This window comes from Gobius niger (genome assembly GCF_951799975.1).
Source record: "Gobius niger genome assembly, chromosome: 21".
In the NCBI taxonomy this organism is placed as follows: Eukaryota; Metazoa; Chordata; class Actinopteri; order Gobiiformes; family Gobiidae; genus Gobius; species Gobius niger.
The window spans coordinates 23,688,335-23,712,241 of NC_136872.1; the positions used below are offsets into that span (position 1 = coordinate 23,688,335).

The window sequence follows — 23,907 nt, forward strand, 5'->3', positions numbered from 1 at the left end:
TTTTGTCAATTCTTTGTGATTTTGTCCATTTTTTTTTTTTTGGTCCATTTTTTATCACATTTTTGACAATTTCTTGTGACATTTTTGTGTCATTTTTGCCACTTTTTCATCAATTTTTCGCCGCTTTTTTGTCACATTTCCATCATTGTTTTCGTCTCAGTTTTGTCGCTATTTTCTCACCTTTTTTTTCCAGAAGCTTTTGGATTGGGGTAAAGCCAAACTGGAGAAAATGAGCTCGGTTCAGGTGGGAGTTAAGGGGTTAAAGAGACAGAGGCCTATTTCAAGACATTCACTACAGCCATTTTGAGAGAGCAATTTTATACAAGGCAGTTATTCTAATTTACTGCATTTACAGACCAACAGAAGGTTTGCTCATCATTGTAGTGTGATATAGACTGGTGCTGTGTGACTGAAAAAAGCATAACACCCCCTCTTTAACTCATTTATGACAAAAACAAGCCCATAAATATCCCTGCACATTGTCCTTTTGGCTAATTAATCTGAAAAACGATCCGTCAGCCGCTATTTAAAACACCAGCGTCTTATGCAAGGCTCGTGTCGAAACATTTCCAAAAACATTCCCCGGCGCGGAGTCAAAAAAGGCTCTGGCAGCGGCTCCGTCAAAGTGTTTGTGATTCCGTATCTCTGTGGTCTGACGCGGCGTAACCTCGGCCTGCCCCGCTGAACTCTGGATCACACCGTGTTTCCCCCGAGCCCCAGTGAACTCTGGGTAACTCCGCACACTCACACATGCAGAGCAGAAACACATGTGCAGAGACGAGGACGAGGAGATGGAGAGATACAGGTGGAAAACAGGAAGCAGAAACAGAAGCGACGGGGCTGATGGGAGATAGACGACGAGACTGAGCTCAGGGTTTGAATGTGAGAAGGGGCAGGGAAGGGGCACGTTAACCCTCACCTCAACGGAGAGCTTTTACTCTAGTTCAGCTTCACCCAAATCTAAAAGGTTACAGACTATAGGCCAGTGTAACGGCCATTTGAAAGACCTACAAAGCTGATCGATAAGGAGCTTGTTTCTCACGTTGTTACCGTCACTTTTTGGTCAGTTTTTGGTCCGTTTTTGGTCACATTTTCGTCACTTTTCCGTCAGTTTTTGGTCAGTTTTTGTCACTTTTTCATCACATTTTGGTCACTTTTTGGTCAAATTTTTGTCACTTTTTCATCACTTTTAGGTCCGTTTTTCATCACATTTTTGTCAGTTTTCCGTCAGTTTTTTGTCAGTTTTTTGTCAGTTTTTTGTCAGTTTTTTGTCCGTTTTTTGTCCGTTTTTTGTCACTTTTTCATCACATTTTTGTCACTTTTTCGTCACTTTTTCATCACTTTTAGGTCCGTTTTTGGTCACATTTTCGTCACATTTTCGTCACTTTTCCGTCACTTTTTCATCACATTTTTGTCACTTTTTCGTCACATTTTCATCACATTTTCGTCACTTTTCCGTCAGTTTTTTGTCAGTTTTTTGTCACTTTTTCATCACTTTTTCATCACATTTTTGTCACTTTTTCGTCACTTTTTCATCACTTTTAGGTCCGTTTTTGGTCACATTTTTGTCACATTTTCGCCACTTTTCCGTCACTTTTTGGTCAGTTTTTGGTCACATTTTCGTCACTTTTCCGTCACTTTTTCATCACATTTTTGTCACTTTTTCGTCAATTTTTCATCACATTTTGGTCAGTTTTTGGTCACATTTTCGTCACATTTTTGTCACTTTTTCATCACTTTTAGGTCCGTTTTTGGTCATATTTTTGTCACTTTTTCGTCAGTTTTTGGTCAGTTTTTGGTCACATTTTCATCACATTTTCGTCACTTTTCCGTCAGTTTTTGGTCAGTTTTTGGTCATATTTTTGTCACTTTTTCGTCACATTTTCATCACATTTTCATCACATTTTCGTCACTTTTTGGTCATATTTTTGTCACATTTCCGTCACTTTTCCGTGGCTTCTCTAGTTGCATTTTCAACACTTTTATGTAACTTTCTCATCCTCGTTTGTGTCTCGTTTTTGTCACTATTTTGACACTTTTTTCAATAAGCTTTTTTTAAATTTGGGTAAAGTCAAACTGGAGAAAACCTGCTCGATTTAGGTGGGGGTTAAAGGAACAGTTCACCGTTTTTCCACACTGAGATCTGTTCTTACCTGAGCTTAGACGAGTTGATCTGTACCTGTCTGGTCTTTGTGGAAGAGCTTGGTCGCTTCTAACTTCACCCCGGTTGGAGCCATAGGAACACACTGGGAGAGGCCAAATACTAACAACATCTTGACTGAGCGCACGCACAAAGACCAGGTAGGTACAAATCAACTCGTCTAAGCTCAGGATGGGAGATAGAAGACGAGCGCGGGGAAACTAACCTCAAACTTTTAATGTCTCTGTCCTGTGGGTGCTCAGGTGGAGGTGTCTAAATGTCTTTTTGGTGAATAAAGCTTCACATTTTGAACCTTCAACTTCCAAATCTGTTTTTTTTTCCACCTGCAGCGTCTGACCTTTAGCACAAGCCCAGGCCGATTATCTCTGACCTTTGACCTGAGCAGATTGTTGAGGAATCAGGAAGTGTTCTGTCCTTTCTTTGGGTTTCCTTCCTCGACGACTCCTCTGTTCTCTCTGCATTCGTTTGTCCCGCACCTCCCCCGCGCCTCACCCTCGCCTCACCCTCACCTCACCCTCGCCTCACCCTCGCCTCACCCTCGCCTCCCCCTCGCCTCACCCTCACCTCACCCTCGCCTCACCCTCGCCTCACCCTCGCCTCCCCCTCGCCTCACCCTCGCCTCACCCTCGCCTCAATAAGTCAGGCAGGAATTAGATGTTTAAAAAATCCCTCAGACAAAACCTTCTGAGTCAGAGTGTTTATTCCTCCCGTCTGTAGCCGCCGCCTCTCCCACACAGGAAATGACCATATCTGGATTAAAGCGTCATCTCAGTCACAGCCTTTCCTGCTACACGTGGATACCAAACATGTGGGAAAGACGATCATCATGTTGTGGTGTTTCCTGGACTCTTAACCTCTTAACTCCCGCCTGAACCGAGAGGATCTTTTTCCTCACGTCATCAGATTTTTTTCCCAGCATTTTTTTGTTGGGTATTCTACTCATTTTTGTCACATTCTTGTCATTTTTTCGTCCATTTTTTCATCACATTTTTTGTATTTTTTTGGTCATTTTTTTGTAATTTTTTGGTCAAATTTTTTATCACATTTTTGTGTTTTTTGTGTGTCATTTTTTGATCATATTTTTGTCATTTTTTCGTCCATTTTTTATCATTTTTTTTTGTCATTTTTTGTCATATTTTTATCACATTTTTGTCATTTTTTCGTCCATTTTTTCATCACATTTTTGTCATTTTTATTGTCATTTTTTCACATTTTTGTCATTTTTTCGTCATTTTTTCGTCATTTTTTTTGTCCAATTTTTATCAATTTTTTGTCATTTTTTTGACGATTTTTTGGTCGTTTTTGACATTTTTTCGTCAATTTTTTTGTCGATTTTTTGTCTTTTTTCACATTTTTATCATTTTTGTGTCGATTTTTTGGTCAATTTTTTGTCTTTTTTCCCCACATTTTTATCGCATTTTAGTCATTTTTTGTCATTTTTGGGTCAATTTTTTATCACATTTTGTGTCATTGTTTTTGTCATTTTTTGTCAATTTTGTGTAATTTTTTGGTCAAATTTGTATCATATTTTTGTCATATTTTTGTCACATTTTTTTTGTCATTTTTTTGTCATTTTTGCGTCCATTTTTTGTCAATTTCTTGTCAATTTCTTGTGACATTTTTGCCAGTTTTTCATAAATTCTTTGTCATATTTTGCCAATGTTTTCTCACTTTTTTTCTCACATTTTCATCATTGTTTTCGTCTCAGTTTTCTTGCTATTTTCTCACCTTTTTTCCAGAAGCTTTTGAAGCTTTTGGGGTAAAGCCAAACTGGAGAAAAAGTGCTCGGTTCAGGCGGGTGGTAAGAGGTTAAAGGGAGAGTTTGTTCTGATTTCCCCCCCCTGAGGTTAAAACAGTTCAGAAGTCTGTCCCGGCTGCTTGGGGCCCGCGGCGGGTCCTCCTCCTCCTCCTCCTCCTCCTCCTCCTCCTCCTCCTCCTCCTCCTCCTCCTCGCCGTAATCCCTCCCCTGCCTCTCGCTGTAATGGAGCGGCTCTGACAGCGCTGACGGGGCTAAACGAAAACAGACCCGGTTAAACACGGAGCGCGGTCTGATGTAACGCGAGAGCCCGCAGCGCGTCTGGGTCAAGCGGCGGGCAGTGGGTTACGCCGCGGTGAGAAGAGCCACGGAGGAGGAGGAGGAGGAGGAGGAGGAGGAGGAGGAGGAGGAGGAGGAGGAAGAGAGAGGAGACGCAGAGTTTGACCTGAGAGTGAACCTGGAGCGCTCTGAGGGTGAGAGGCGACGCTTCTTGAAAGAGTCAGAGGAAACGAGACGCGAATGAGGATGAAAACACAGCGGAACAAGCGACACAAAGCTTTTTTATAGGTCTTAGCTTTCAAATCAAGGCTGTGAGCTCCGAGGCGGGGGTTAAGAAGGACTGATTATGCACATGCTTCATCCAGGTGCTCCCATTTCCCCGACCACTAAAAACTACAGCCAGACCGATATGGATTTTGCGGTTCGATACCGATATGAAGGGGGTTGGCCGATAGCCGATATATAGGCCGATATTTTAAGTCATTCAATTTGATGTTTGTTTGTTTTTTCAAATAGCCTATAGTAAAACATTTAGTGTTATATTAAAGCTGCTGTAAGCGATCCCGTTTTGCAGGTCCGGCACCGAAGCGTTACCAACAAGCCCCTCTAGAGGCGCCACCTTGTGCTCCACACTCGCAGACTAGAAGACCCTCACCTGTTCATTATAATAGATCCATGCCCTCGCCAACACCCCCTCACCCCCACATGCCAACAACAACAAGCAGCAGCAACAGTTAGCGGCTAACAGTTTAGCATCATGACAGAAGTTTACAAACAGATCATGACCTGACAAACATGTGGCCGACCTCTGATAGATAAAGACAAAGTGTTATCAGTCACCTTGAGTCTCTCTCTAAAACCAAAAAATCTGGTTAGAAATCTGGGAGTGATCATGGACTCAGACCTGAACTTAAACAGCCACATCAAAGCAACAACATCAGCAGCTTTTTACCATCTGAAAAACATGGCTAAGATCAGAGGAATAGTGTCAAAACCAGACTTAGAGACACTTATCCATGTGTTTGTCTCCAGCAGGTGAGAGGACTGTAACAGCTGCTCACTGTTAGAGCTGCGGAACATCCAGAACCAGGAAATACGACCATATTAGTCCAGTGCTCCGGTCTCTGCACTGGCTTCCTGTCACTCAGAGAATAGACTTTAAAACAGCTCTGCTTGTTACAAGTCTTTCTCTGACATGTTACAGCTGTATGAACCATCTCAGGCCCTGAGAACTTCAGGGAGGGGCCTCCTGGTGGTTCCCAGAGCCAGGACTAAACACTCTGAGGCTAAAGCTAAAGTCTGGAACAGTCTTCATGAGGATGTGAGACAGGCCTCAACTCTGACAATGTTAAAATCCAGGCTGTTCTGTTTGCCTGTGCATATGACTGAAAGTATTTTATCTGCACTCTTGCCTTTTACTGATATCTTTTATGTTGACGTCCAGAGGAGAAGGAGCGACAAAACAGAGGTTAGGTGACTTTGTGTGAACGAACAAGAAAAAATAGTGCTCAAGACAGAGCGAGTCGAAACAAGACTTAAAAATGCACATAACTGAAAGTATTTTATCTACACTCTCGCCTCTTACTGTAATTGATTTATTTTATGTTGATGTTTTTATTGATTGTATTCATTTTCTTATATTTATGCAAGTGTGAAGCACTTTGAATTGCCTTGTGTATGAATTGTGCTCTACAAATAAACTTGCCTTGCCTTGATGCAGCTGAAATCCTCATGTTTATTAATCCAGTATCTACACTGCGTTCCAAATTATTATGCAAATTGGATTTTTGTGTCAAAAAGGTAAAAAAAAAAACAATAATAATGAAACTCATGGACGGTATCGTGTCTTGGGGCTCTATGAATCACTGACATTAATCTCAGAGACCTGGGATGATCAGTTGTCGGGTTAAGCCCAGTTAAGGGAAAAACTACTGAAAAAGGATGTTCCACTTTATTATGCAGATCATCATTTTTAAGCAATATGGAAAAGGAAAAGGGTCTCTCTGCTGATGAAAAGGGTGAAATAGTTGAATGCCTTGGTCTAGGTATGAAAACCTTCGATATTTCATGAAAGATGAAGCGTAATCATCGAACTGATAAGAGATTTGTGGATGATTCAGACACACTCCGGTTTGTGCAGATAAAGGCACAATATGGACGGGTTTCTGCCAGACAAACACATCAGATTAAGAGAACAGATGCTACAAAGCAGCATACAGGTATTTGAAGCTGCTGGTGCCTCTGGAGTCCCCCGAACATCAAGGTGTAGGACCCTCCAGAGGCTGCAGTTGTGCAAAAACCTTCTATCCGGCCTCCCCTAAACTGTTATTTGAATGCTGATGAACAGAAACGTCTGCAGTGGCTCAGAAATACATGAGGACTCATTTTCAACAGTCTTGTTCACTGATGAGGCCGTGTAACCCTGGATGGTTAACTCAATGGAGTAGTGGATGGTTGGTGAATGACCACAATGTCCCAACAAGGCTGTGACGTCAGTAAGGAGGGGGCGGAGTCATGTTTTGGGCCAGAGTCATGGTGAGAGAGCTGGTCGGCCCTTTTAGGCTCCCTGAAGGTGTGAAAATGACCTATGAAAAATATGTGGAGTTTCTGACTGACCACTGTCTTCTATGCTACAAAAAGAAGAGCCGTGCTTTCCTGAACAAAATCCTCTTCATGCATGACAACGCACCATGTCCTGCTGTAAAGAAAACCTCTGCATCACTGGCTGCTATGGGCACAAAGGAGAGAAACTCATGATGTGGACCCCCTCCTCCCCGGACCTCAACCATATTGAGAACCTTTGGAGCCTCAACAAAAAAAAACTTCTATGAGGGTGGGAGGCAGTTTTCATCCAAACGGCAGCTCTGGGAGGCTATTCTAACAACTTACAATTTTAATGGATTTAAGAATTTTGAAGCTGCTTCACACAAGGGCTCCTATGGTAAAATATAACTTGACCTGTTAATATTTTTTTGATTGAAATAGCTTTTGATTTCAGTAAATATGACCTCCTAATGCTACAAATACAACAAATGATCATTTTCAGCTAATTACAAGCTTTAAAATGTATTGAAACGATGAGTTGCATAATAATTTGGGACAGTGGATTTTGAGGTTTTTACTATATTTATTTTTGGAAAAAAAATACTGTTTTCACGGGGAGGTTTTTCCACCACATTTAAATGATCCTCTACCAGTTAAAGACTTGAAAATTATGCTGACTCTCATTTGAGTCGACAATTTAGAAAATCTTTCATTTCATTTGCATAATAATTTTGAACGCAGCGTTGTTAAACATTTAGTGTTATATTAAAGCTGCTGTAAGCGATCTCGTTTTGCCGGTCCGGCACCGATGCGTTACCAACAAGCTCCTCTAGAGGCGCCACCTTGTGCTCCACACTCGCAGGACTAGAAGACCTGTTCATTATAATAGATCCATGCCCTCACCAACACATGCCAACAGCAACAAGAGAAGCAGCAGCAACAGTTAGCGGCTAACAGTTTAGCATCATGACAGAAGTTTACAAACAGATCATGACCTGACAAACATGTGCCCGACCTCTGACGCAGCTGAAATCCTCATGTTTATGAATCCAGTATCTACAGGAGCCTCAGCAGCACCGGAGGAGAGGCTGAGGCGTTCAAGGGGAGCGGGGAAAAAAAGCAGAGTTCACTACGCCACCTACTGATGAAAACATTTCAAAAAGACATCGCTTAAAGGGACTATACGGAGTTTAAAAATTTTAAAACTAAGTATTTTCCTCCCCCTACATGTTCCAGCCATGTCCTCAGACCTGTTCACCACAACAGCCTCTAAAATCCCGCACTGTCGCTCAGAAAGGTGTTAATTCGGGTCTGAAGTGCCGTCATGCACGAGCTTAATATAGAAGCTGCAGTTACACGTATGACCTGAGGTGGCAGTAGTGAGTATAATGGGCCAACTTGAATCTCGCCCCTTTAAGGCAGCTTTAAAGGTTTGTAACATAAAACTACACCGATGTGGGTTTTTCTGAGACTCATATTCGCTTCTAACCGTGTCAGTAGGGGGCGCTGTATGTTTATGTGGTACTTCAGGTACTTCAAAGACAAAAATCAGTGGATTCCAAAACAAAAAAGTCTCTTTATCTCAGAATTATTCACAAAAGTCTAAAACTGGAGACAAACAGGTGACCGATTCTCACAGATTTTTCAGGGCTCTTTTTAAAGCTTCTTCCAGGGCAAAACACTGGAAGTCTCGATCACTTTTGGTTCCGGAGATATATCGGCCGATATTGAAAACACCCAAATATCGGCCCGATATATTGGTCTACTAAAAACAATAGGGCTCCATCTACAGCCAGGAATGGAAAATCGAATTGCAATACTTGTCAGAAAAGTCATATTTTGGGACGGAGGGTGAGTGGGGGCAGGTGGGGGCAGGTGGGACGGGGGGGGGGGGTGAACGGCGGGCGCTGGTTCCCACTTTGAGACTCCGCCGCGAGGGGAAGGTGTTGTCTTTGCAGCCGCAGAAGAATGACAGGAAGCAATAACCGGAGTTGGACTTTGGCGATGGCGGTCGGGCCGAGGGTCAGGGCGAGGTGAGGAGGGGAGACGGGGGTCGGGGGGGGGGTCGGGCCGGGTGAGATACGATCAGGAGCCGAGAGGGAGTTTAACAGTAAAGACGTTATTACCCAGAGTGCATTAGACCCACGGCTTTGTTTGGAATGGAAGCTCTTCGTACATGACACGAGTCGTCGCAGCTTTAGGGGATTTGTTCTTCATTCACTCCACACACGGGAGCGGAGCGGCGTATGGAGCCACAGTTTCCCCCCGGGGCAGACTGATAGAGGTGCGACTGCACATCTGCGCCAACTCAGACCAGAGCTACAAACCTTTGTGTCCCGCGCACCCCTTAAAGGCCCCGACTTTATTATTTCAAACTATGAAAGAGGAAGACACGAAACTGAAATGATGGTGAAGTCACAAACTCACCGCTCGTCTTCAGAACAGATTTCTAGTATCACAGTTCTTTATAGGGACAGGCTTATAGTCATATATCACAACTTTCAGTGAGCACTCAAACTTTGACCACAGATCATAAAATCTGATGCATTTCAGTGCTCTGAGTAATTTTGGAAGAATTCATGATCAAAAAAGATGATTTTGTATAAATAAATAAATGTGCATTTGTTTGGTGTTTATAGAATATCAGTTGTTTGTATAACTTTTACAGCTTTGTTTTTCCAAACACATTCTGCTCTACTGTACTTTACTTTCACTGTCAAACTGCACTGAACATTTAATATTTTGATTAAAGTTCATGAATTAAGATGTAAACTCTGCTTTGAGCAGATTTTTGATGAGAATATAGAGACTTTCCTGAAATAAGAGAGTGAGAATCACAGTTTGGCTCTATTTCGAAACTGGGTCATAACACTGGTTTTTGGGTCCTAAAACTATGAAAAAATGACTGAATTCAAAATGTGGCACATGTGCATGTAGTGGAGGCCCTGTGGAGTGTATAGTTAAAAAAGTTATGGATTTGGAGTTGAAATGAAGTTGGTATGAAAGGCAAAAGTCAAAAATATAGCTGGAATCACAGACATGGAGGACACTGCCATTGAAATGAATGGAGAGCTGCTGCTGTTTTCAGGCTTTAGGGCCTGTAACTATTGTAAAAATATGTGAATTCAAAATCTGATGAATGTGCATGTCAAGGAGGTCCTCTGGGATGGAAACATAATAATGGTTTCACATCTGAGGCACAAATGAAGTCGGTACAAAATGTCAAAGACAGAAAACCTGCAGGATCGGCTCATGTCCATTGAAATGAATGGGGTTTTGCCCCAGAGACCACGAGTGTAACTATTTCCTCTCATTCAAAAATGAAACATTTTTGCTCTACCTTTGAGCCTCTCCCAGTGCCCAATTCACCAAATACTTAGAGTTATATCCACTTCAGGATTTTCAGTGTTACAGGGCCATTTTTGGCTCAAAATTTGACTTTTTTTTACATAAACATGTCCCACCGACTCAAAAAATAATAAAAACTGGTAAATTTACTCTAAGTGCATTTTTATGAAGTCAAACTAAAGATAGAACCCACATTTATTTCAAAATGTTACTTAATGAGTGAAATATAAGAGAAACAAAATGGGGTCAAAAATGACAAAAAAGTTACAAAAATGAGTTGAATACCCAACAAAAAAATGATGGAAAAAAAATCTGATTACGTGAGGAAAAAGATCCTCTTGGTTCAGGCGGGAGTTAAGATTTTAACCCAAATATCTCAGACCAGACCTTTATTCCAGTGTAAGTTTAAATGTTTAAAGATAAATCTAATAACTTAGTCTTTGCACCAGCTCGTTCCTCTCTCGTTTGTGTCAGATCCCTGTTTGTTTTCCTGCCTCTGTAGCGACTCTTTGGGGAGTCGTCGTTTCCAGCGGTTTCGCCCTGAACGAGCGATTACCTCCCGCTCAAACACACCACGCACCATTAACCGCGATAAAGCACAATCATTACAGACGTTTCCTTCGATCAGCCGGAGCCGCGCCAGACGAGGGCCGCGCTTCCCTCGCCTTGTTTATCGGTTTACAAACAAAAACTTTAAATCTGTGCCTCTATGAACGCAGCGTCTGGCCCTGGAGCGTGAAAAGATCCTCGTCTCCCGTCACTGGGACAGAAGGCAGACACGTCCCGCGGGAGGATCTGTGAGTGACAGGTGTCGAGGAGCTTCACCTTTCGGTTTCCTCACGGGGGGGAAAGTGGAGTTGACCTCTGAACTCTTATCTCGGGCCTTTAGGCTCTGACGGCTTCCTAATCCTCTGAGGTATTACCGCCGTGTCCTGGTGATGGGTTTGAGACTCCGTTAGTGCCTCGGTGAAAGTATCAGGCACTACAGCAACCTCCCTCTGTCTCGGTACAGCTGCGTTTTCCTCTGTGAGCTGCGTTAGTGGGTTCTGTTACACATTAGGTGTGTTTGAGATGAGCCAGACGGACGCAGTTTTGACAGCCGACTGCAGACGCACGGTGCATGCCGGTTAGATTTCTGTCCGACTTGCTCCAGACGGGCTCTGATGTCACGGGCATGTGGGGCACGGAAAGATCGTGAGACCCCAACGAGAGCAGCCGACTTGATCAGCCGCTGCATCTCTCCAGAGGCGACTGCAGCGGCTCCTCGGCCCCGTGCATGACGGGAAAACGCCCACCTGTCCGCGGCTCACGCTCAGGTGATTGGATACGAGTCTGCGGTGATCAGAAACGTGCTCCTCGCCCCCTCCTCTCTCCTCTTTAGATCTGAACAAATAAACTATGACTGAAACTATTACAGTTTTGCATCGCCCCCTAAAATAGAGCTCATGTTTGATGCTTTTCAGAACAAACTAATGATTTAAAAGGACGTGTTTTATCTCACAAACTTGAACAAACAAACAAATGGGAAAGTTTTCTCTGATGAAGAATGATGTCTCTGGAGTAAAGGAAACAGAGCAGGAGGTGAATGACTTTTATTTAGGATAAACTTTAAATGAACGCGATATCTGAACGAGACGCTGCGTGATCTGAGGCCGCTCTCGTTGTTCTCTGCATGTGGAGGGTCGGATTGGCTTCAGACCTTTTTTCTCCGCCCCCGTTGCGCCGGCTACTCTCGCCGATCATCCAGGCGAGCCGCAACGGCATCTTAAACACACCTAATGTTTCAGTCTGAGGGGGCGTGGTGTTAGTCTGAGGGGGCGTGTGTTAGTCTGAGGGGGCGTGGTGTTAGTCTGAGGGGGCGTGGTGTTAGTCTGAGGGGCCGTGTGTTAGTCTGAGTGGGCGTGAGTTAGTCTGAGGGGGCGTGAGTTAGTCTGAGGGGGCGTGTGTTAGTCTGAGGGGGCGTGTGTTAGTCTGAGGGGGCGTGTGTTAGTCTGAGGGGGCGTGTGTTAGTCTGAGGGGGCGTGGTGTTAGTCTGAGGGGGCGGGGCGTTAGTCTGAGGGGGCGTGTGTTAGTCTGAGGGGGCGTGGTGTTAGTCTGAGGGGGCGTGTGTTATTCTGAGGGGGCGTGGTGTTAGTCTGAGGGGGCGTGGTGTTAGTCTGAGGGGGCGTGGTGTTAGTCTGAGGGGGCGTGTGTTATTCTGAGGGGGCGTGGTGTTAGTCTGAGGGGGCGTGGTGTTAGTCTGAGGGGGCGTGGTATTAGTCTGAGGGGGCGTGGTGTTAGTCTGAGGGGGCGTGGTGTTAGTCTGAGGGGGCGGGTGTTAGTCAGAGGGGCGGGTGTTAGTCTGAGGGGGCGTGTGTTAGTCTGAGGGGGCGTGGTGTTAGTCTGAGGGGGCGTGGTGTTAGTCTGAGGGGGCGTGGTGTTAATCTGAGGGGCGTGGTGTTAGTCTGAGGGGGCGTGGTGTTAGTCTGAGAGGGCGTGGTGTTAGTCTGAGGGGGCGTGGTGTTAGTATGAGGGGGCGTGGTGTTAGTATGAGGGGGCGTGTGTTAGTCTGAGGGGGCGTGGTGTTAGTCTGAGGGGGCGTGGTGTTAGTCTGAGGGGGCGTGTGTTAGTCTGAGGGGGCGTGTGTTATCAGTGGTTTCCCTCTGAAAAAACGCTCATCACCTCGAACCCAAACTCGCCGTCTGCCTCTGAAAGCCTCGGGGTCAAAGGTCGTCTCCGGGGGTTATCAGGGGTCAGAGTTCAGCTACTGTTTTCACTTTTACTCCACAATCTCTCTGGTTAGCCCCGCCCTGACTCTTCGTGAGGAGGGGGGGGGGGTTAAAGCAGACGCTGGAGGTGCTTCAGCATCTTCACATCAGAGGAAGAAACAGAAGAAACTAAACAAATGAGCTTTTCCTTCCACTCTCGCAACAATAAGTCTCTTATGGGTCTGAAATTATCTGCACGTAAAATATAGGAAAGATGATCCGAGGTTCACGAACTTCCTCTGAGGTTGAGGAAGTTGTCGTCAGAGTTATGCCTCTGCTCGCCTGCTTTAAATGAGTGTTTATTTGGTGAAGATCGGTCAAATACTCGAGTAGTTTTGGTCATTGTTATACAGTGATCAGGATCAGTACGTGAGCCTCCTGCCCGTCCCGTGCTCGCTCTCCTGGACATCGGAGACACAAACTTTCACGGTAAACTGTTTAATTTTTCGATACCTGTGTTATTTTGATTGAGTTAAAATAATGTGCAGGAAAAGTGTCGTTCAGGAGGAAGTCCAAACACGGCACATCAGAAAACAGGAGCAGCAGCGTCACCTGTAGCTTCATGTTTTGAGCAGAATTCCCACTAAAGCCGTGATAAAAAGAGAGTTCGGACATTATTCCCTCCTGAGCTGCAGGAACAGACCAGATCCACATCAGGACCGTTTACTGAAGATAAACTTTTCTAAACTCACTGAGCTGTTCCACAGTGAAAGCTCCTCACACGTCACAGATCTGTTACATAGTGAGAGCGCTCACTCTGTCTCTGACAATGCACCATAACTGTTCCAAACATGGCTAATGCAGAGTGAGCCTCACCTTTTCCAGAGACAATCTTTGATCCCAAACGCTCCGGTGCAGCTGGAGTTTAAACAACAGCAGTAACTTCAGGCTCTGCGGCTAAAGCTAAAGGTAAAGCTAAAGGTAAAGCTAAAGCTAAAGCTAAAGCTAAAGGTAAAGCTAAAGGTAAAGCTAAAGGTAAAGCTAAAGGTAAAGCTAAAGCTAAAGGTAAAGCTAAAGGTAAAGCTAAAGGTGAAGCTAAAGCTAAAGGTAAAGCTAAAGGTGAAGCTAAAGCTAAAGCTAAAGGTAAAGCTAAAGGTGAAGCTAAAGCTAAAGCTAAAGGTAAAGCTAAAGGTAAAGCTAAAGCTAAAGGTAAAGCCCATGTGTTTCTTGTTGTCACTGCTTTTCTCTTTGTCTAAGAGTCTAGTTTCTTATCCAGTCCAGGTTTAGTCCTGTTTTTAACCAGTTTACTGTAAGTCCTGGTTTAGTCCTGGTTTAGTCCTGGTTTAGTCCTGGCTCAGTCCGCGGCTCTGCCATCTCTGATAATGACTGAAGTGTGAGTAAGTCACAGCTTTGCTTCTGCATTTGTGCTGAAGCTGCTCATGAGTTCAGGCTTTTTCAGACTCACTGTGGATCATTTATTGACGTTTAGAGAGAAAAAGTACAGAAAATTAGCACCGGAAAAAAAAAGTTTTTGGATACCGCCCCCTACTGGAGCTTTTCGGTCGGTACCAAGTAGGTACCGTTTAACGGTACCTACGATCAATACACTCCTCAAGACAGCGCTCGTTTATAACTGCGAGTGATCTGCAGTCACACGGACTGTCACTGGGCCAACAGGACTGATATGCACTCAGTACTATTGGCTTCAGCTGTATATGAGCTCATCATGTCAACTGTATATGAGCTCATCATGTCAACTGTATATGAGCTCATCATGTCATCAGCCTGAGTCTGTGGCAAAGTTATTCTAAAGTCTGTCTAAGGAAATGAGCCCAGTGTTCCTGGTTTCACTCTGTCAGTTACTATATAATGATGCCCATGGCTGTTAATGATGATCTGTGGATGATATTTGTCTATAATCTAACCAAAAATGGACATATGGCCAGTTTGCCCCTGCACTGATCTGTCCATGTTTAAATGTTCCCCTGTTCACCTGCAGCGTGTCCCGGTGGCAGGGGCGGACTGGCCATATGTCCATTCTGGAAGAGCACAGAAGGGCCACTGGCTCTCGGGCTACCGGCTTTACCCAAATATAAAAGCTCAAAAGAAGAGCATCAAAATATCGAGAAAAAGAGGATGAAAACATGAGAAAAACACGAAGAAAAAAAAAACTGCAAACACATGAGAAAAACACAACAAAAAATGATAGAAAAAATCATTAAAAAAAACAACAAAAATGTGGCGACGTGACGAAAAGTTTCCGTCACTTTTGTAGGCCTTAGCTTTCAAATGAGGCGTTACATTGTTGATCTCCAGTCGAGAAGCTTTTAGATTTGGGTAAAGCCCAGTATAAAAAACATGAATCTAAAAGGAATTCCGTGGAGTATGGTGCACCACAAGGCTCAATTTTGGGACCGTTATTATTTATTATTTATATTAATGATTTTGCTTCTGTTTCTATGACCGCCTTTCCAGTTCTTTTTGCTGATGACACCGATCAAAAAAATAATAATAAAAAGCCGACCTGGGGAAAATGCACTGGTTAATGTTAAGGCGGGAGGTAAGAGGTTAAAATATGTATTAGTGGAAGTGTCACGATTACGCTAATTTGGGCCAGGCGGGTCAGAGTCCAGGGCTGTTTTCCAGTCCCAGTCCGGCCCCTGCACGGTGGCTCAGTGGTTAGCCGTCAGCGTCTTCCTGTTGGACTCCGGCTGAACTCCTGAACCAGCGCGACCCACTCGGCACAAATGGAAGCGAAAAAGAGAAAAAGGCTGCGGCGCGTGGTTCACCCGGAGGTCTGCGCTGTCAAAGAGAGCGAGAGCAGACGACGCGAGGAGGAAAAACTCCGGAGAAAAAAAAAAACGGCAATATTACGAGCCCGGGGTCAGGCGGAGGCTAAGCCCGCGTTACGGCGCAGAGAGAGGGAGCGATGGCTGCGGCAAATCGAGCCGGAGAAGAGGTGGGCTGCGTCGGCTCGGCGAGAGGTCAGGCGGAGAAACAGGCACTTTTTAAAGTCAATTTGAGGCGACGCGCTGAGGCGGCCGAGGTTGGCGGCGAGTTCAGGCGCGGGGCACGACTTCTTCAAACGCGGCTTTCATTCACGGAGCTGCAGGAGCCCCCGGTGGGCGAGGAGTTCAGTTCAAACACACACAATATCAAGCCTTTGCATCATTTTTAGAGGAGCAGATTTCAGGCCAGAAGCTGCAGGTGAAGAGGGGGGGGTTTAAACGGAGAGGTGTCAATGTGGAACTTTCAGTGGAGATTATGGACATGAGGATGAGGAGATATGTATTGTATGTATATAATTAGATCTACAGTGTTTTTCCCACAAATGTCTGAGTTTACAATGTACTTAACCCCTTAACTCCCACCTGAACCGAGCACATTTTCTCCAGTTTGGATTTACCCCAATCCAAAAGCTTCTGGAAAAAAGCTGTGAAAAAAGCAACAAAACTGAGACGAAAACAATGATGGAAATGTCATGAAATGTCACAAGAAATTGACAAAATGTGACAAAAAAATGACAAAAATTTGACAAAAATGTGATAAAAATTTGACAAAAATGTGGCAAAATGTGAAAAAAAATGACAAAAACATGACAAAAACATGACAAAAATGTGACAAAAAAAAGAAAAAAAAAGAAAAAAAATTGCCAAAATGTGACAAAAAAATGAAAAAAAAAAAATGTGACAAAAAATGACAAAAATGTGACAAAAAAATGACAAAAAATGACAAAAAAATTACAAAAATGTGACAAAAATGTGATTAAAAAATGACAAAAAATGGACAAAAAAATGACAAAAAATGACAAAAAAATGACAAAAATGTGATAAAAATCGACAAAAAAATGACAAAAATGTGATAAAAAAATGACAAAAAAATGACAAAAAAATGAAAAAAATGTGACAAAAAAAGGACAAAAAAAGGACAAAAAATGACCAAAAAAATGACAAAAATTTGATGAAAATTTGACAAAAATTTGACAAACATTTGATAAAAATTGGACAAAAATGTGACAAAAAAATGACAAAAAAATGACAAAAAATGACAAAAATGTGACAAAAAAATGACAAAAAATGACAAAAAATGACAAAAAATTTACAAAAAAATGACAAAAAATGTGACAAAAAATGACAAGAAAATGACAAAAATGTGACAAAAAAATGACAAAAAAATGACAAAAAATGACAAAAAATGACAAAAATGTGACAAAAAATTGACAAAAAAATGACACAAATGTGACAAAAAAATGACAAAAATGTGACAAAAAATGTGACAAAAATGTGACAAAAAAATGACAAAAATGTGACAAAAAAATGACAAAAATGTGACAAAAAAATGACAAAAATGTGACAAAAAAATGACAAAAATGTGACAAAAAAATGACAAAAATGTGACAAAAATGTGACAAAAAAATGACAAAAAATGACAAAAATGTGACAAAAAATTGACAAAAAAATGACACAAATGTGACAAAAAAATGACAAAAATGTGACAAAAAATGTGACAAAAATGTGACAAAAAAATGACAAAAATGTGACAAAAAAATGACAAAAATGTGACAAAAAATGTGACAAAAATGTGACAAAAAAATGACAAAAATGTGACAAAAAAATGACAAAAATGTGACAAAAAAATGACAAAAATGTGACAAAAATGTGACAAAAAATGACAAAAATATGACAAAAAAAATGATGATAAAATGACAAAAATGTGACAAAAATATGACAAAAAAAATGATGATAAAATGACAAAAATGTGACAAAAAAAATGACAAAAATGTGACAAAAATGTGACAAAAATGTGACAAAAAAAATGACAAAAATGTGACAAAAAAATGACAAAAATGTGACAAAAAAATGACAAAAATGTGACAAAAATGTGGCAAAAAAATGAAAAAAATGTTACAAAAAAATGACAAAAATGTGACAAAAATGTGACAAAAATGTGCCAAAAAAATGACAAAAAATGTGACAAAATGTGACAAAAAAAATGACAAAAATGTGACAAAATGTGACGAAAATATGACAAAAAATGTGACGAAAATATGACAAAAAATGTGACAAAAAAAATGACAAAAATGTGACAAAAATGTGACAAAATGTGACAAAAAATGAAAAAAATGTGACAAAAAAAATGACAAAAATGTGACAAAATGTGACAAAAATGTGACAAAAATGTGACAAAAAAATGAAAAAAATGTGAAAAAATGTGACAAAAAAAATGACCAAAAATGTGACAAAAAAATGACAAAAAATGACAAAAATTTGACAAAAAATTGACAAAAAATTGACAAAAACAAAAAAAGACAAAAAAAATTACTAAAATGAGTTGAATACCCAACAAAAAAGTGATGGAAAAAAAATCTGATGACGTGAGGAAAAAGATCCTCTCGGTTCAGGCGGGAGTTAAGAGAATGCACTCGGTTGACTTGGGGGGTTGAGAGGTTAAAGTAATATGAAAACATAAAATGACAGAAAACTTGCAATACATTTTCCCCTCATATTTAAGTCAGTGATCTACAGCCAAAGTTTCTCATTGATATCTCCACGTTTCCTATTCACCTGCAGCAGCGTCGCACCGCATGACGACTTTTATTACAGTTTCAATTGAACATCCTCACTTTCTCGTTCCCCTCGTGCACCTGCAGCCTCGCCGTACGTCTCTGCACTTTCTCTCTTTGTAAATAAACACGTCTGTGATCGTGCGATTAGGATCCATTAGGACGGCGTGAATCCGAAAACCCCGGCTCGTCCTGCCATCAGATAACTGAGATTGTTGTCGCGCGGCCGTTGCCCTCGCTGTGACCGCCGCTTGACCGCCGCTTGACCGCCGCTTGACCGCCGCTTGACCGCGTTCGGGGCATTGTTCGCCGTTATCAGCTGTGAACTCTCGTCCCCTCGGCTAAAAAGTCCTAAAACAAGCGCACCTTAAAAACATTTCCTGCCTCTGGGGTTGCGAGCGGGACAGAGACGGGGCTGTTGTGCAACTGACCTGGATCTCCTTTTCTCACTAAAATCAGACTAAAACCGAAAAGAACGGACAAAAACACGGACTTTAGAGACATTATTTCTTTTTTTACACTTTTAAAAAGCTTAAAATAAATAAAACAATACATTTAAACCTGAATATATTGTCAATTTTATCCATTTTATGCAAAACACGTCAGGAAAGTCCCACTGAGATTAAGTCTCTTTTTCAGCGGAGTCCTGGCTCCAGAGGGGAACCTATTGTACATGTTTTAGTGGTGGGGGAAACTGGAGAACCCAGAGGAAACCTACGCAGACATGGGGAGAACATGCAAACTCCACACAGAAAGGCCCAGTCCTGGTGGGAATCGAACCCGGGACCTTTTAGCTGTGAAGCACAAGCGCTAAACACTGTTGTTTAGATACCGATTTTTCCCATCCGATACTTGAGTAAATTCGAGACCGATATCGAGTTCCAGTCCTACAGTAAAGCAAAACGAAGCCGAAACTAGGGATGCACCGATCCAATACTGGAAAAAATACAATATCGGGTATCGGCTGCAAATATCCGATACTGAACCGATACCAGACATGTTGTGCATCATTTTGAAGCTCAGAACCTGGAGACTTCGATTGCTGAGTTAGTTTTAATCTCCGCAAATGTAGTTTTGATCTCTGCGCAAAATGCCAGGGCTAGCAACAGTGTGCTAAAGCTAGCGGCACAGAAGAGCAGCATGGTGGCGCAGCGGTTAGCGTTCGTGCCTCACAGCTCGAAGGTCCCGGGTTCGATTCCCACCTGGGCTTTTCTGTGTGGCAGTGTTAATTTCGTCGACTAAAATATTTAGTCTTAATTTTAGTCAAAGTGATATTTTTGACGACTAAAATTGGACTAAAACTAAATTAAAAGTTTTTCATGAGACAAAAACTATGACTAAAATGTCCAGATATTTTAGTCGACTAAAATAAGACTAAATAAAAATGAAAAAGGAGATACTAAAATCATCCACACTTCTATTGAGCGTCTGAAAGAGCCTCAGATCATGTAAATTCTCTGCCAAAGGATCAGCTCTGAGCTTTGTTCATGTGGAGCAGCTCCATGAAGCAGAGGAACAACATTAAATATGATTATAATCAATATTATAAATATAAGTCGACTAAATTAGTCTTAATTTTAGTCAACTAAATTGACTTGCAATTTTAGTCGACTAAAACTAGGCTAAAATCCAAGTTTTTTTTTACTAAATCTCGACTAAAATTAAAATACATTTTAGCCAAAAGACTAAAACTAAAATAAAATATGTTGTCAAAATTAACCCTGCTGTGTGGAGTTTTCATTTTCTCCTGTGTCTGTGTAGGTTTCCTCTGGTTTCCCCACCACTAAAAACATGTACAATAGACTATAACTTTTTTTTTAATCAAATTTTTATCCAATTTTTGTCACATTTTTGTAATTTTTTTGTCAAATTTTTATCACATTTTTGTCGCATTTTTATCATTTTTTGGTCAATTTTTTGTCAAATTTTTATCACATTTTTGTCGCATTTTTGTCATTTTTTTGGTCACATTTTAGTCGTTTTTTCGTCATTTTTTTGTCCATTTCTTGTGACATTTTTGTGACATTTTTGCCACTTTTTCATCAATTTTTCGTCACTTTTTTGTCACATTTCCATCATTGTTTTCGTTATATATTCAAGTCGTTTATTCCTGAGAAATACAAACACACGACTGAAACAGCTGATTTACTTCAGTCGTGTTGTTTAGTTCAAAGACCTGTCACAGTCAGGCAAGAGCCAGTGCCAGTGCATTGTGGTCTATATTGACCCATTAAGTGACCATCGATGCTCACTACTTTTCGAGATGCATTGTGGGAAATTTTGAGTGGACGACTTTTTTCTCTCTGGACATTCGGACACCCCTACAACAAGTGACCACTATATAGTCACTATATAGGGAATAGTGTGGACATTCGGATAGAGCCTAAATGAAATGCTTTTCCGCAGTCACCTGTCCCTGTCCCGGAGCATGAAAGCCGGTCGGATCCTGTTCAGAGTTTTGTTGAGGACAGTCGGTCCGGCCTTCGCCTTTTCTCCCAGACTCTCGGCGCTCGTCTGAATTCCGCTCACGGCTCGTGTGTCTCTTCAGCCTCTTCAGCCCGTGAGAGCCCGCTGTCCCTCTCGGAGAGGACCACCACGGCGCGGCGGACATTTTGAATCCGCTCCTATCACTTTCACCTGACTGCACCCTTTCTCCGCGCTGATCCGGGACGTCGGGGCGCGCGCTCGGGCCCGGGACGCGGCTGTCAATCACGCCGCCTTTCAGGACGGAGCGCTCCTTTCACACGCGCTGCATTCACGGCCGTCCAGAAAACGCCACTCCGGGGGTTTTGTGACTCTTCGCCTTGTTTTTCTTCGCCTCGTTCACATCGCTGACCCGCAGACATTCAGGGGGAGCGGGACGTTGACATGATCTTTGAACACGCGCAGCGGGAGGAATCAACAATCTGCCCCAGTTCTGCCCGAGGACTGCGAGCGAGCGCTTTTTTTACATTCTTTAAATCAAGTGCGGCTCTTTGTGCACATGTTAAACGTGTTAGTGATGACCCGGAAACCCTGAAAACCAGGGCTGAGGATCATTAAACCAGGGCTGGGGACCTTTAAACCAGGGCGGGGGACCATTAAGCAAAACCAGGGCTGAGGACTTTTAAACCAGGGCTGGGGACCATTAAGCAAAACCAGGGCTGGGGACCTTTAAACCAGGGCTGGGGACCATTAAGCAAAACCAGGGCTGGGGACCTTTAAACCAGGGCTGGGGACCATTAAGCAAAACCAGGGCTGAGGACCGTTAAACCAGGGCTGAGGACCGTCAAACCAATCCAGGGCTGAGGACTTTTAAACCAGGGCTGGGGACCTTTAAACCAGGGCTGGGGACCATTAAACAAAACCAGGGCTGGGGACCTTTAAACCAGGGCTGAGGACCGTCAAACCAATCCAGGGCTGAGGACTTTTAAACCAGGGCTGGGGACCATTAAACCAAACCAGGGCTGAGGACCTTTAAACCAGGGCTGAGAACCATTGAACCAATCCAGGGCTGAGGGCTGAGAACCATTGAACCAAACCAGGGCTGGGGACCGTTAAACCAATCCAGGGCTGAGGGCTGAGAACCATTGAACCAAACCAGGGCTGAGGACCTTTAAACTAAACCAGGGCTGAAGACCTTTCAACCAATCCAGGGCTGAGGGCTGAGAACCATTGAACCAAACCAGGGCTGAGGACCTTTAAACTAAACCAGGGCTGAAGACCTTTCAACCAATCCAGGGCTGAGGGCTGAGAACCATTGAACCAAACCAGGGCTGAGGACCTTTAAACCAAACCAGGGCTGAGGACCATTAAACCAGAGCTGAGGACCTTTAAACCAAACGAGGGCTGGGGACCTTTAAACCAGGGCTGAGGACCGTTACACCAAACCAGGGCTGAGAAGCGTTAAACTAAACCAGGGCTGGGGACCTTTAAATCAAACCTGGGCTGAGGACCTTTCAACCAAACCAGGCTGGTATCGAAAAAATAAAAGCATCAAAAGCAGGAACTGAAAACAAATATCAAATCTTTATATTCAAGTTTGGATGATGAATCGCTCGTCATCCACATCCATATGACCGTTGGCCCAACACCCCCATTCATTTTCTTGCAATAATAAGTATAAAGGGCCCAAACCAGAGCTATGTCACTGTTTTACGCGCTTCACGCTGTTTCCGTGTGCTTCGCGCACTGATTTGCGATTACTTTAGGCCCGTGTGACGGCAGGCCGCTCGGGCCTAGAAAATAAGACAAAAACATGTCCAAAAGGTGACAAGGCAGCAGCAACGAGAGGAAAAATCTTTAATTAGTTTCGTAGGTCTTAGCTTTCAAATGGGGCATCACGCTGGACTAAAGACTGTAAGAAGCTTTTAGATTTGGGTAAAGCCGAACTGAAAAATGTGCTTGGTTAAGGCGGAGGTTAAGAGGTTAACTCTTGCAACAACAACATCTCCACTTTAGCAGCTCCTGCAGACTCCAAACTTTACAGGACGGTCTCTGATCACGTGTGACCCAAAATGCCCTCTTTGTAGCTAAAATACAAACTATATAAGATAAGATAAGATGATACTTTATTGATCTCACAGATGGAGAAATTGCATTCGATGAGAGAGCATCCGGCAGCAGCACCCATTCAGTGCGCACCATGAATGTAAACCTGGCTCTATCCATTATTTAGATTTTGTAATATCGGCACTTTGGACCATTTTTAAGCATAAATGCTTTTTGCCAGAAGAGTTGCAGTTTGTTTTTTTCTCTTATAATATGTCAGTGATCTGCAGCAGAAGTTTCAAATTGACATCTCCACATTTACATTTGTTTCCTTTTCACCTGCAGCGTCTCGCCTTAGATCGTGTTCACCAGGACAAAGTGCAGAAGCCGTTATTAAACTATAAACTGCTGAGTGTTGTTTTCTGCTCCGTTCGTGCAGTACCGTTCATACTTCATGAATCCCTGCGTGTGATTGCGATGAATGGCCGCGGCGCTCACGGCCGGTGTCGCGTTTCTCCCCTCGCCCCGAGCCCGACCCCGAGCTCCGCGATAGGCCCGAGTTCAGAGGAAAGTGAGCGCTGATTTGAACTTCCCGTCTCGGAGCGTATCTCTTCCTGTCCGCGGGGTCAGCTGCGGTTCGAGCCCCTCCTCGCGCCGACGCCTCTGGAGCCGGGCTCGCCTCGCTCGCCTCACAGAGCACCAGGCCCGGCATTCCTCACTCGAAACACAGGAGAGGAGCTGGAACACCACACATGAAAGTCCTTCCATCTGACCAACATCCAGCAGTCTCCTGACCTCAATATCATCGAACCACTCTCAGCGCTTCCTTCTGAACTTTCTAGTTTTTTTGCATCATTGTCAAAACTCAATGCAGTCCTCCTTGGCGTTTCCAATGACATCACGTATAGTTCCGGCGGCCATTTTGAATACCGAAGTAGCATTATTATGAAGGCTAAGCTAACTCACTGAAGAGGAAACAGAAAACGTTTCTCTGTGATTTTTACAGTTTGTCATGTCAGCAGAGTCTGAGGCTGTGTCCAAATGTCCACACTATCCCCTAACCCCTCATTCACTACATAGGCCCGCACTATATAGTGAC

The 23,907-nt window shown here is 43.0% G+C and overlaps 1 protein-coding gene across 1 annotated transcript in view; it reads right to left on the bottom strand.

The window, feature by feature from the left end:
- exoc6b (exocyst complex component 6B) overlaps window positions 1-23,907 on the bottom strand; it is a 134,285-nt gene that overhangs the window by 5,170 nt on the left and 105,208 nt on the right. The window lies entirely within an intron of this gene.